The 15,404-nt window shown below is 40.1% G+C and overlaps 1 protein-coding gene across 2 annotated transcripts in view; it reads left to right on the top strand.

The window, feature by feature from the left end:
* Ndf (Nucleosome-destabilizing factor) overlaps positions 1–15,404 on the top strand; it is a 65,338-nt gene that overhangs the window by 39,950 nt on the left and 9,984 nt on the right. The gene's annotated exons all lie outside the window — the stretch shown is intronic.

The following is a 15,404-nucleotide window of genomic DNA, read 5'->3' as shown; positions in this document are numbered from 1 at the left end:
CAAATATAACTTAGATAACTTAGAGTGTTAAGGATTAAATCAGTATTCAAATATAATTTAGATAACTTAAAGTGTTAAGGGTTAAATTAGTATTCACATATAACTTAGATAACTTAAAGAGAGCTAAGGGTTAAATTAGTATTCAAATATAACTTAGATAACTTAGAGTGCTAAGGGTTAAATCAGTATTCAAATATAACTTAGATAACTTAGAGTGCTAAGGGTTAAATTAGTATTCAAAGGATCAACGACGGCCAGCCGAAATCTGCGCAAAAACGGTTCACAGTCCTCGTCCCTTTCGAGAGCCCCAACGCTAACGAGATTGGGCTCGACCTTGATCGGCGAACTTCTCCGTAGGTAGCGCGCGAAGGCCACGAAAACTCAATTTTCCCCGTTTCTCCGGCTGCACCGGGCTGCGCGTCGGTCGGGTCATGGCCAAGGGGAGCAGCCGTAGGGGCAGGACCATCCGGTTTCCCTCCCCTAAATCCATTATGCCCGGCGACCAGCCACTTCCCGTCTCCCTTCTGCCCTCGCCAGGTGCAGGAATCCCGTGTAATCGTTCGACAACGGAGACTCGTCGCGTTCGTCGACGAGATTCGCCGAATCGTTCAATCGTCGACGTTCGATTATTCCACGGGATTCCTTCGGGAACACTTTTCAACCCCTCGCGGAGGAAGATTCCTTGAAATATACGAAACCTTCCGCGGATGAAGCTGAATTAATATTAATTCAGTTTCGATTCATTAATAACGTAACGAAGTTGGTAACAGTGCACTGCAAGGATTGCAACGTCTTCATAATTTAACCCTTAGCACTCCAGACGGTTTTGTAATTTATCAGCAACTGCAACTAATTTTTATGGTATCTTCGGTGAAAATGAAAAATGCTATAACATTCCTTCGATCTTTTATTTTCCTTCTCAGTAGAAGATTTGGATGTATGGAAAATCGAATTATATTATAACTGGTGCAATGGAGCCTACAGAGTTCAAAGGGTTAAATACTTGAGAAATCAAAATTTTGACATGCATCAATTTGACTCGTTCCTTAGTTTCAGTGTTAAACAATAGAAAAAAACAGACACCACGTGCTGACCTCCAGCTGTTCGAGTAATTAGACCATTCCTTAGCGACTCAGTCCTCGAAATATGAACGTTTCATCCCTCCGAGATGTCGATATTCGTCCGCGAAGGGTTAAAGTGAACTTGGATGTAGGCGGAGATGAAAGGCTTCTTTGTTTCCGGTGAATTATCAGCGACAGCGTCATTGTATCGAGCGCGATTGCGAAAATTCGCGGCGCGAGGGGTTAAAGGTACGGTTCTAGCGGACGGCAATCGATCGAGCGGCGACAGGGGATGAAAGCTTTTCCGGGTACCGTGCTCTCTCCGGCCGTCATTGATAATTCAACGGAAAGAAAACCGGAATGGTTAACGAACGCGGGATTATCGACGAACAGGTGTTTCGTAATACTGTGCGCGAGAAATGGGGCACAGGAAGACGGGGAATCCTTGCAAAAGAAACGGTCTAAGGAGATTGATGGCATTTGCAGAGCTTGGACAAATTGCATTTAATCGGGCCTCGGTGCTCGCGCTTTTCTGCTTCGTTACACCCCTTGGAAATTCGTGTATCTTCGTTAGATTTCATTTTATTTTATTGTTTCCATTATGTTTTGTTATTTATGGAATTCTAGGCTTGCATATAGAAGTCTAAGCTTTTCTGAGATTTATCTACTTGGATATTTATGGACGCTTGGGTATATAAATGGATATGCTTTAAATGGAGCTTGATAATTTTATACAAATCTTAAATAATATTGAAATGTGTTGTAGTGTTATGTAATAATGTTAAAGTTATTTAAAAGAAAAGATGAAAAATCCTAGGTCTGTTCTACGTATATATTTGCTGCGTAATGTAATAATTGATAGCAGGAGAATAATAAGTCATTTGAATTCAAAGGAATCGAGTAATATTTATGAAGCAGATGAAGCTAAATTATATATCAGTTACTCGAACAATAGAAAAATAGGAAACTACTAGTTTTGTAATTTATCAACAACTGCAACTAATTTTTATGGTATCTCTAGTGAAAATGAAAAATGCTACAACATTCCATCGATCTATTTTCCTTCTTAATAGAAAATTTGGATGTGTGAAAAATCGAATAATTTTAGGGTAGTTTAATATTATAACTGCTGCAATATTGGAGCCTAGAGTTCAAAGGGTTAATTCTTTGATCTTTGGTTAGTAATATTGAAAAGTGATATTAGAAAGAATCCTCGGTTGCTCGTTAGCTCGAAAGAATTATTAGTAACTTATTCAAGTAATTGAATTATTTAAATAATTAGTCATTGAATTGAGAAACATATGAGAACTTGTACGATCATTCTCGTACGTTACGACTATGATACTACGAATAGTTATAAATGAGACTGGTAAAAATACATATCGATTGGAATAAAATCGAACGTCGTGTGTCTCTCTCGACATATAGAACAATCTCGCGAAGGTACTCGAAATATTAAACAGGCCGGCGTACGGTCACCGTGTTTCTATACGAGTCGTCGACTGACCCACGACTTCCGCGATCCCTGAATTTGCAATTCCGAGCCGGCGTAAACGTTTCATTGATATCCTGGACGAGCGGTGCTCGAGGCCGTGGAAATTGTTTTTTTAATCGGCAAACAATTCTAAAGATACCTTAGCCGGGTTACGTAACCGGCGTTGGCACTCGCACAGTTTTTAGGAAAGCTAAAGGCGCGGGTCGCGAGGGCTGCGACGTCGACAGGGAGGAGAAAGGGGATGGGAGAGCTATTTTAAAGGACACTGCGTTCTTTCGTCCTCTCAAGTGGATCATCACCGTGCGGAGGGTCGTGCAAGTATTTTGCGCCCTCCATTTTTCTCGCATGAAAATACTGTTTGAGGTTCTTGCCGTTGCGAGCTGGATTTTGGTATTTGTCGCTTGGAAATTATAGAAATGAGTAGTATGTTGTTATCTGAAAAATATTTTATATTTTGGAATTTTTATATTTTGATATTTTGATATTTTGATATTTTGATAATTTGATATTTTGATATTTTGATAATTTGATAATTTGATAATTTGATAATTTGATAATTTGATAATTTGATAATTTGATAATTTGATAATTTCATGATTTGATAATTTGATAATTTCATTATTTGATAATTTGATATTTTGATATTTTGATATTTTGATATTTTGATATTTTGATATTTTGATAGTTTAATATTTTAATATTTTAGTACTTTGATATTTTGATATTTGAATTGATACAGTGATCTCAATTTAATTCCTAATACTTCCACAACCTAATACTCCACCACTCAAAAATAACAAAAAAGAAAATCAATATGTAACGACAAGAATATTTCAACATTGATATTAAGATCTCAAAGAATATTCAGCATTGACATGCCACAAGATAAATCACAAAAGGCTAATTTGTGAGCGCTGAATGTCTGCTCGGTATTGCATTATCTGAAAAGGATGTTAACGTCAAACAGTAAAAAATATACAGCTGTCATTGAATATGCATACAGTAGAGCGATCAAAGGCGAAATCGTTCATTAACGATAAGAATGAAGAGAAACGATTAGAATATGCACAGCTGAATTTATACGATCCAACAGACGTCCGAGAAAAATACGTCGACGTCGTGTAATGTACTTCTAATGGTCTCAACGATAACGCTTCTCGATAATGACGTTAGCGAGTAAACTTGTAACGCTTGCAAATGAGTTTCTTGTTGCTGTTCTTCCGGTCGGACCGTGGATCTTTGTACATTTAGATACATAGAAATAATTTTATTATCAAGAATCGTTATATTGGTACAACCTCTTCCATCAGTAAGAATGACTATAAAAATCCGCAGCTCACTGAAATCACAAATTTCCCAGCAAAACAAACTCCAAAAGAATTCCTCCTCCATTACCCTCGATGCATATCGCGAGAACCATAAATTTTCATAACAGTAATTTCATTAACCCAATGGAAAGCCAGTTTCCCAGGGAAATTTCGCAAAATCGTCTGGCACCTCCATCTTCCAATCCCTTTAGCGTCCGACCTTGCAGAAGCAGACAATGTACACGAAAACACAATTACGAAACGCGAAAGACGAGATTTGAGCGAACGCCAGCGCAGAAACGAAGCAGACAAGAAATTCCCCGCGAGGATTCATCAAAATCGTCTCGAGTCTCCATTAGTCGACCCCTTTCACGTCGACCTGACCTTGAGAAGGTAAAAAGTCTAGTACAGAAACGGATCGCCGCGAAAATCAGAACAAACGCCAACGCAGAGGTGACGAATAGAAAGCAGATCTCGGGACTCTGGGCTACCTGGCCGAAAGGGAACGCGATTATTCGTGAGCCGGTCGTTCGAAACGCCTTTCTTGATTACGTAATACCGTTCGTGAGTCCGGGACGACTGGAAGGAAGCGGCGGCCGGCGTTCTCGCGTTCGAGGCGAAACGGAACCAGCGATGTAAGAAAGGAAAGGCCTCTGCGGTCGTGGCAGCCGATAAAGCGTCGGTTGCCAGTTGCCGATGACAGAGGCGCAGAGGAAGAAAGACGGTGAATGGAACTAGGCAGCGAGGAATCAGCCAGAAGGGGGAAGAAGAGCGAGAGAGGGAGAACAAAGGTGCATAGGAGGGAAGGAGACATCGGTAGCAAGGAGGGCAAGAGGAATGGATGAAGAGGGAGAGAGAAGCATAGACAAGGAACAGAGAAAATGGAAATTGAAGGAAAAGAAGATGGATGAAACCCAGAGAGAGACAGTTGTGGAGTAAAAGAGAAAGGTAGCTAAAGGCAAGGTAGAAGGAAAAGCATAGCTGAAGAGGAAGAGAGACAGAACATGGCAACTGCACCGAACGCGAAGAAATCGGTAGGTAGGAGGGCAAGAAGAATGGACGAAGAGGAAGAGAGAAGCATAGACGAGGAACAGAGAAAATGGAAATTGAAGGAAAAGAAGATAGATGAAACCCAGAGAGAGAAAGACAGTTAAGAAGTAAAAGATAGAAAGGTAGCTAAAGGCAAGCTAGAAGGAAGAGCATGGCTAAAGAGGAAAAGAGACAGATAGATGGGACCCAGAGAGAGAAAGACAGTTGTAGAGTAAAAGATAGAAAGGTAGCTAAAGAGAGGCTAGAAGGAAAAGAGGAAGATAGATGAAGTCCAGAGAGAGAAAGACAATTGCGGAGTAAAAGATGTAAAGGTAGCTAAAGGCAAGCTAGAAGGAAAAGCATGGCTGAAGAGAAAGAGACAACGTGGCAACTGCACCGAACGCGAAGAAATCGGTAGCTAGGGAGGGCAAGAGGAATGGACGAAGAGGAACAGAGAAAATGGAAATTGAAGGAAAAGATGAAGCTAGATGAAACCCAGAGAAAGACAGTTGCAAGTAAAAGAGAAAGGTAGCTAAAGACAGGCTAGAAAGAAAAGCATGGCTGAAGAGAAAGAGACAGAGCGTGGCAACTGCAGAGAACGCGAAGAAAACCATGGCGTCTAGAAGGAGAGAGCGACAGACAAAGATGAAAAAGGAGGGAGAAATGCACGCGAGCGCAGAGGAGGGAAGGCAAAGAAAACCGCGGCGGCTAGACAGAGAGAAAGCGACACGACCGAGCGTCGGGGGCAGACGTGAGTGGAGCTCGATCAGCTGGGAACATGGCGGAGTTGCCGCGTCGTGGCGCGTGACCCCCGGCTGCCGACCGTCTCCCAGCGTCGCGGATCAATATTGCTTGGATCTGGCAACCGCGCGCGGCCGCTATCCGAGCACTCTTTATTTATACGTGTCGGTACCACCGCGGCGAACGGCGCAGGCTCGGCGGCCGGGCGCGCGCGCGCGCACGAGTCCTTCCTTTGCTCGCTTTTGTCCTTCGTCGCCTTGGCCTTTGCCGGCCATTCGTCAATGGGGGACGGATATTTTTCGAAAGGTTAATCGCTCCCACTGAAAATTTCCTTGGGATTGATGGGAAGTACGAATGAGCGCTGGGAGGTCAACCGGGGAAGCTGATCGATCAGTTTTCGTGGCAGTTTTATGGTTCTGTTTTCTAGTTTCTGATGTCCTTTAGTGGTAACTCAATGTTCTTTGATATGATGATGATGTGCGATTAATTGAAACTGTGAACGACACCTGAGACGTTCAGATATCGAGTCGTCTTCCAAGTGTACTGCTAGATCACTTGGTTGCTGGAGTTCTGTTCTCTAATTCCTGATGTCTTTCAGCGGTAATTCGCTGTTCTTTGATGCAGTTATGGGTAATCAACCGAAACTATGAAACTGTAATCTCAAAAGACACTCGAGCCATTCAGCTAGACATCGAGTCATCTTCCTAGCGTACTGCTAGGTCACTTGGTAGCTATGCTAAGGAATTCAGCTGATCGATCAGTTTCCGTGTCCTCACCTAATTTTCTGTTGCTCCTATTTTCTAGTTCCTGATATTTTCCAATTCACTGTTCTTACAGTTACGTGTAATCAACCGAAACTGCAAACTGGAAAGACACCTGAGCCATTCACACGAGTCATCTTCCAAGTGTACAAGTGTATCGCTAGATCACTCAACAGCTATGCTAAGGAATTCAGCTGATCGATCAGTTTTCGTGTCTTCGCCTAATTTTCTGCTGCTCCTATTTCCTACCTCATATTTTCCATCAATTCACTGTTCGTACAGTTACGTGTAATCAACCGAAACTGCAAACTGGATAGACACCTGAGCCATTCGCACGAGTCATCTTCCAAGTGTATCGCTACACCACTTAATACCTAAACCGAGGAACTGATCGATCAGTTTTCATATCCATCCAGTTTTCCGTCGCTATTCCCTAGTTCCTCATATTTTCCATCAGCAATTCACTGTTCGTCGGTACAGTTACACGCAGCCGATCGAAACTGTAAAACTGCAAACTGGGAAGACACTTTTTGCCCTGCGCCATTCCGCTAGACATCGAGTCATCTAACTGTGTTGGACCTGTCTTGCTCTCCGTCTGTCTGGCTCGAGCCGGGGCCGATCGATTGCAAAAGTCGTTTCGGTGATGCCGCCGACACCTACGGTCGAATTAATCCCCCGTCGCGTGTACGAAATATTTTTAGGCCGGCGCGCATATAGACACGATCAGGGACGTACGAACGAACGCCAAGTGCAACGAGCCTCGAGGGACCGCCGCGACCCCTTCGGCTACCTTTCGCCTTGCTTTCCGTCGAGGGTAGTTCCGACCCTAAAATTTGTTTACCAGGACGAAGATTGTCGGGAATATACAAAACCATCAACAGATTAAGCTAAATTATATATCAGTTACTCGAACAATAGAAAAATAAAAAGCTACGTGCTGATCTCTTGCCATTCGAGTAATTAAATCATTTGTTTACGACTTAGACTTCCAAATATGAAAATTTTGTGGACAATTTCTTCGCGTTTTTTCTAAACTGCTGATGGAAATATTTTGCACTTAGCAAAAGTAAATAATACGGCAAGGGGTTAATTGGTACTTGTGGACGTGCTTGTGGTTGTTTAGGAAGTTCTCAACTGGATACGAGAAAAAAGAATGTATTTTTGGATATGACAGTAGAATTATTGAAAGAATAAAGGTTGTAGAAAAGAGAATTTCAGAGATAGATGTAACAGTAGACTGCAGCTTATGGTATTGGGCTTGGCAGACCTTGCCAGTGTCACTCCTGGCTTGGCAAGAACAACTTCTACTGATAATTGTATAATAGAATGCAATGTAAATAAGACCAGTGGCAGTTGAAAGATACTAACTTCGTTTAACTGACGCATTTAATGGTAACACTATGTGAATCTTCAAACACCGGAACACAAGAATTCCATTAAAAACTTGAAGCTTATTGACTATCGCATAATTACTCACAAGTTTATTACACAAATATAGAACGTCATCGCTAGCAGCCGTTGCGTATTCAACCCCCGCACATTCCAGAATTCAAAGGTTAACCCTTTCCACTGGAGAGTCAACTCTCAGCCGCTTAATTCAGTACAGGAAAATTATAAAACTTCACGTTCAACGTCAAACTTCATGCAACATGTCACTGTCTAAAATATTCAAATGCAATAGTCTGCTTCCCTAATTCATTACTCAATTTTAAAAAGAACCACCCAGGTCAAATAAGAATATATCGAACATTTCCAGCGAACAACTTTCGAGTGCAAACGATTAACCCTTCGCACTAGGGAGCTGACTCTCAGTTGTGTTGATACGGTGAGATTGTAGAGTTTCATGTTTAACGTTGAACTTTGTACGATGAGTCATTATGTGAAAGCTCACGGTAAAATACTTTTGTCCCTTGATTTATCGATTAACCCTCTGCGGACGAACGTCGGCATTTTGCCGGAATCAAACTGCCATGTTTGGAATACCAAATTACAAAGAAATGAGTTAGCTACTCGAACAGTAAGAAATCAGTACACAGTTTCATTGTTCTCTACGATTTAAGCATTGAATGTTTAATTTAGCAGAATCTGACTTTCAACAACCTTCGTCCGCAAAGGGTTAACCCTCTGTAGGCCCGTGTAACTTTGAAGTCACGTATCAGTATATTGTCTTGTTGATTTATTTCGTTTTGCGCTCAAAGTGGTGAATAAAATTAACCCTTTACCCTCGAGAGGTGCCTTTCAGTCGCCATTTGATTTGACGCAGAAAATTAGAAAATTTGATATTTAATATTGAACTATGTATAAAACATAGACAAAAAAGCTTTGTCTCTCAATTTACCTGTGATTTCTCTTTGAATTCATTTAAAGATACCATCGTCTTTGTCTAGTTAGAGAATGTTAACTATTTCTATCTCTGTTTACCGGTTCCTCCGGAAAGAGCAACTTTTCCAGCGAACGATATTAATTACCGCCGAAAACTTGCTATCTGGTTTCGCGCGTGTATCTTGATTCTCGGAAATAAAACGTCCCGGTCGGATAAGGCTGCAGTTTATCCGAGATTAATTTGTTGTCCGTGACTTCTGGATCCGTTCGGGGCACGTACCGGGTTTAAAATAACTCGCCGGACTATATCGCGTCACAGCTTTCGGCAGGAATCCCGCTATAAGCAGCCCGCGAGTAGCTAATTACCGGTCTCGCTTGAACGTACCCCTTCCCCCCACTTCGGTTTCCTCGGGCTCTCGTGTCCCGTGCCCGTTCTTGCCCGCGTTGCATCAGCAGTTCGGTCAAATTGAGTTCCGCTCGAGTTTCCGCCCGTTCCTGTCTGTCTGCTTATGATAATCGATACGGGGCGTCTAGGGGATACCGAAACTTACCCGGATTGCAGCGTAACGTGCTTTTATTCCGAAGAGATTCGGAGATAGGTGATTTAGAGTGATTCGGAGATTATAATTTAAAGGAAAGAGACGTTGTCATAGTAAGCTTCTTTTAATTGTCTTATTGCAGTAATATATAAATTTAAAACTCATTTTTTTCTGGAAACGGAGGACTGTTGAAACAGTCATTGTACAATCATTCAAATAGTACCATATAAGTTTCTCCTAATCGTCTTATCGCAATAACATATAAATTTAAAAATTATTTTTCTCTGAAATTATAAATTTATTTGAAAAAAGTCATTGTAGAATAATTCAAATAGTACCATATAAGTAAGCTCCTAATCGTCTTATTGCAATAATATATAAACTTAAAACTCATTTTTTTTTAGAACAGAGGACTATTAAAGTAGCCACTGTACAATCATTCAAATAGTACCATATAAGTTTCTCCTAATCGTTTAATTGCAATAACATATAAACTTACAACTCATTTTTCTCTGAAAACGGAGGACTATTAAAGAAGTCATTGTGCAATAATTCAAACAGTACCACATAAGCAAGCTTCTCCCAACTTGAAACTCATTTTCTCCCGAAAACGGAGGACTATTTCAAAAGCCATTATACAATAATTCAAACAGTAACATTCAGCAACAAATTAGTCCAGTTATAAAATATATAAACAACACAATTCCTCGATCATCGAGATAAAATAGACCAGTTCCCTGCTGTTTTATATTAATTGTTTAACTTCTCACCGTTCCTCTCATGATAAATTCTCGCCGCGTTATCTGCCGCGGTTTTAGCAGGAATTAATAGTTATAAATTGACCCGTCCGCGTAGTCTGCCCGAGTGGAACTCGTAAAGCTTCCGTGAAGACAAAACACCGCTCTTTACCTTCTCGCCGCAGGATTCAGCTGTAATCCGCGTTCCGTCAGAATTTACTCTCCTCCGATCCGCGCCTCGATATCGTTCCCGCGCGCGCGTTCGCCGGATTGTTTACCACTCGCGGTCTTGGCCGAGGCCCAATATTATTCTTTTTGCCTTGAAAATTGCAACTTGTCGGGGATAGCCGGGGAAAGTAATTACGCGGGGCGGGATCAACGGAACGACAACTTACGAGCTAATATATATCGCTCTAACGTGTTTTCAGGCTTATAAAAGATCCTCGGCTGAATTTGTTTTTCGATGTCTCGCCGCTGAAACTTATTTTCAGATGAGAATGGAGACGATTCGAATATACTTTGTAATCCCTTTGTTAACCACTTCCGCTGGAAAAACGTGGCACGAACGTCGAGACGTTTCTATCGCGAAATTCTCAATGATGTCTATCACACATTGATGAAGACATTCATCTTATAATATAGAAATATTTCTGAATAATCGTCGTACCAGTCAAGATGACTGGTTTCGATATTTTTCAGCAACGATCGATACCTTCGAAGCATTGAGTGTTCGAAATGATTTTAAAAATAGTTTCACTAGAGTACTCTACCGAATGTCTGAAGAAACTAAAAATAATTGTTGCAATTTTTATAGGAATTACTTATTAATCGTATTAAATGCTCGGTAGTTCTAGTGTTAATGTCTGGACATTATTATTATTAAATCTTATATTTATATCTTTCTTATATCTATTATTATTATTATTATTATTATTATTATTATTATTATTATTATTCTAGTTCCACTAGAGTACTATACCGAATGTCTGAAGAAACTGAAAATAATTGTTACAATTGATAATAATAATTGTTACAATTTTTATAGGAATTGCATATTAATTGTATTAAATGCTCGGTAGTTCCAGTGTTAAATATCAAAGGATACAGTGATCTAAGCGACTCGATCGTTCGCTTTTCCATCGACCGTCTCCGAGTAACGAGGCGATCGGTTGTCGATCGAGGGAAAGATCGAGAAACATTCGGAAGGCTCGCGATTCCATAGGATTCCGAAGGAGCCCGTTCTCGCATTCCGATAAATCACCGGGTTTCCATCGAGAATTCCCACGCTCCGGGCAGCCGCGGCGGTGTTTCATTTCCTGATTGCTCAGCGTCGACAAGCTGAACAATCGCGCGAACTTGGCGATCAGAAATTTCATATTATTAAACGGTTTCCGCGCGCGCGTTCGCCGTTGCGCGCCGCAAAGGTCGATATACTCTCTCAGCCCCTCTACCACGGCCCGCGCGAATCTACATCCGCCTCCTCTTGCGGCTGGTGTGTGCCGGCGCCACTGGTTCGCATTGTCGACGGGACAAATACAGGATGTGCCTGAAACCGTGCTGCAGCCGAAATGAAAATTACTTTGACTGCCACGTCGGCCGAATTCGGGTGACGCCGTTTTTCATGGAAAGTTGAACGTTAACGGTAGAACTATCGTGCATTTAATACGATTAATATGCAATTCTTATAAAAATTGTAACGATAGATTATTTTCGGTTTCTTCAGACATTCATTGTAGTACTCTAGTGAAGCTATTTATTTTTAAGATCATTTCGCATGTTCAATGCTTTTAAGATACTAATAATTGCGAAACAAAATAATCGAAACCAGTCATTTTGACTGCTACTTTGTTTAGACTAAAGATACACGAACGTTGGGCATTTTTGCTTTTGAAGATTATTTTAGATTATTAACACTCTGACTGCCACGTGAACACTCATCAAAATTCCCATGTACTCGGAACAGTTTTCCTTATTAAGCAGAAACTGAAGAGTCAGGATTCTTCTTAACACTAGAGCTACCGTACCAGTCAAAATGGTTGCGATTTCTTTGTTCAGCAATGATTAATATCTTCGAAGCATTGAATATTCGAAATGATTTTAAAAATAAATAGTTTCACTACAGTACTATAATGAATGTCTGAAGAAACTGGAAATAATCTATGGTTACAATTTTTATAGAGCATTTTTTAAATGCTCGGTAGTTCTAGTGTTAATTGCTCCACTATCTTTCTTGTATCTCATATACCCAACGAAATCCGGGTGACGTGGCGGAGTGTTAATGAAGTCAGCGAACTGGCCGCGAGCTGTTCCCAATATTCGTACGAATACGCGACGCGAGGTCACGTTTCCCAGAGAATCGAATGCGAACGTTCGCCGGGCACCGCGTAACGTTGAATAGGAAGACTCGGCTGACGTGTCTGTTCATCGTTCACCTTTTCTACTTTCAGCGAGCACGAGTCTCGGAAGTAAGTAGATACACTGCGGACTTGTAACGCTCGATTTACCGAACCCATCAATTCGATTGAATTTTTTAAACAATACTTAGTAATAGTTTAAGTCGACCTTGAACGCGTAGTTTTCTAAGAACAATAGAATAAAGTATAGAATAAACGTCCGTGAATCTAGTGTTAATACATTGCGTACCGGAAACGAGAAATCTCGTTTTCATTTAAACCTATTTTTGTAATTTAGCGAACTACCACACCATTTAAAGAAATATTAAATTTTATTAGAACTTGTTTGATACTTATGAGATAAGATATTTGAATATTTTTCATATAGTGATACTTCACGAACTTATAATAAGCTGTCCTCATCGAGAAATTAGCCAGTTTTCTAAGAATTAACCGGTACGCAATGCGTTAACACTAGGTTTACCGAACCCGTCAATTCGACGGATATTGCATTTTTTAAACAATATTTGGTAAACGTTTCAATCTGTTTTCGTTGATCCAATTACGAATATGAATCCTATTGTCTATTTCTACATCTACAATTTTCAAAATCTAAATGAACGAATAAGCTGTACAATAAATGTCCGTAAATCTAGTGTTAACGCAGATACATCTCTTTACGAGCTAATTCACCAGATCCGAAGTTGTATACAAATTGATGTTTCTTATTACGAGTCCCATTAGCATGACGATGAAACAGGAAACTCGAATTTCAGTGGAACCGTTCATTCGATCGTGTCTCGTGAGGTTCACGGTGTCGGGAACCGATAAATTCGTGTATAGCAAATAACGTCTCGCTGCCAATTTTCGTGGAATATTTATTACTTACTTTCGCGCGGGGAATCACCTCCTTTCCGTCGTAGGAAAGCGATCCGACGTTTACAGGAGCGTAGCTAGCGGACCCGCATACTTTGTTAACTTTATCTCGATACGGTTTTCTGACTGTGTTGGCTAACACGTTTCACGTTGCCCTAGATTTCCCTCTACAGAGATTATTATTAGAATTAATTAATAAGGAACGAAGAGATTTTAATTCATTTAGCCTTTTCATTCATTTAGTCATTCTTTTTATTTGCAAGTCTTGAATGTTATCGATAGAAAAGGTTATTAGTGATGATGACATTTGTGTATTGGAAAGTAATGTTTTGGATTTAGAAGTTAATTGCTTGTATTTGAAATCAGTTGTATTAATACTGTGAATAGTAAACTTGGTTACAAAGGAACAAGTAGAGATTTAGCCATAGTGGAAGTAGGAACTAAGTTTTAAACCCTAGTTATCTAAGAACTAGAGACTAATGAATTTTAAACTCTAGTTATCTAAGAACTAAAGACTAACAAATTTGGAACTCTAGTTATCTAAGGACTAAAGACTAACAAATTTGAAACTCCAAGTATCTAAGAACTAAAGACTAATAAATTTTAAACTTTAGTTATCTAAGAACTAAAGACTAAAAAATTTGAAACTTCAATTATCTAAGCACTAAAAATGAACAAATTCGAAACCCTAATTATCCAAGAACTAAAACCCAACAAATTTGAAACTCTAATTACCCAAGAACTCAAAACTGGACAATTCTAAACGCCCAAGGATCTTTCAAATGCAATTCCACGCAAGTATAGAGATAGTACTTGAAGATTCGCCCTTCCGAACTGTATTAACCACTTCACGTCTCGCCGAAAAGCCAAAGCACAAAAGAGGATTGACCATGACCCGTTTCCGGATCGCAGCTCTCCGACACCCGGAAGCACTTCCGCTAGGCACTCGTTGATTCCGCGTAAATTCCTGTATCTGTTTCACCTAAGCATCCCATTCCGCTCGTTCTAGCTCTTTCCCGGAGATAGACGCGTCCACACGTGTGTGGATCCGTGTCCGGATGTCCCAGTTCTTTTTTTCTTCGAGGGTGAAAAAAGGAACGACGCACGAATATACGAGGACAGCATCAACTAAATTGGGATTCCCACGCGTGCCTGCGACCGGCTTGTGAAACCGGCTTTGAACATCTTGCGCTTGAAAATTTTATTTCTATTAAACGTTACTGGTCGTCGCTTGACAAGAATAACCTGCAATATTTTTAGTTTAAACCTTTGCGGTCCGAAGTGCTCTTGGTTTCTCAGTTTGAAGTTCACTCAGTTTCAAGTTAGCTCATTCAATTGCAGCTTGATATGACGCTCTATTTATTTATTCAAAAATGTTTGGGAGTCATTGAAATGTTACCTTTACTGGTAAAATTATAAAATTGAAAATTCAATATGAAAGGATTAATAAGGGATCAGAGAAGCATAGAAATAAATTCTGCCCCTGAATTTATGCAAGATGTTTCTCTACGTGAGTTCCAATAATACTGTTAGCCCTTTGACCTCGAAAGTTTTGCACTAGAAATATTCAACATTCTCCGACGAGATATAGACGACATTGTTTGAAACTAATTTAACGATAATACACGGATAAATTGACGAAGCTATTTTATTTAAATATTTCACAAAGTTTAATATAATATACTAAATATTCAACTTCACAGTTTTGCTGTATCAATCTCAAAGGGTTAAGATTCCATCAGAAAATGATGAAAGTTCATACTGAAAAATATTCTCGAGTGCAAAGGGTTAAATATAAATTACTACACCGATTCGACTGTCACATAAAACAATTCTGTTTCTAAATTTATGCAAGATCTTCTTGCAAGTTCCAAATATTATTAATATTCCCTAAAAAAATAACGAAAGTTCACACTGAAGAATATTCTCGAATACAAAGGGTTAACACATAAATTCCATCGACCTTCCAATATATTTTCCAACGTGAAACGGTTAAATCGTCTCCCTAAGTTTCCTATAATTCTGTGCCTGTTACGCGAGCGGCGTGTAAGTGTTGCAATTACGTGAACACAATGCGAGGGTTAAACAAAACGCTAACCTGCCGGCTCTCCGTCGTTCAGCGTGTTCACTGATCCCACCCACG

This window comes from Nomia melanderi, chromosome 6 (genome assembly GCF_051020985.1).
Source record: "Nomia melanderi isolate GNS246 chromosome 6, iyNomMela1, whole genome shotgun sequence".
In the NCBI taxonomy this organism is placed as follows: Eukaryota; Metazoa; Arthropoda; class Insecta; order Hymenoptera; family Halictidae; genus Nomia; species Nomia melanderi.
The sequence above is the reverse complement of the archived record's forward strand: the minus strand, read 5'-3'. Positions and strand labels throughout refer to the sequence as shown.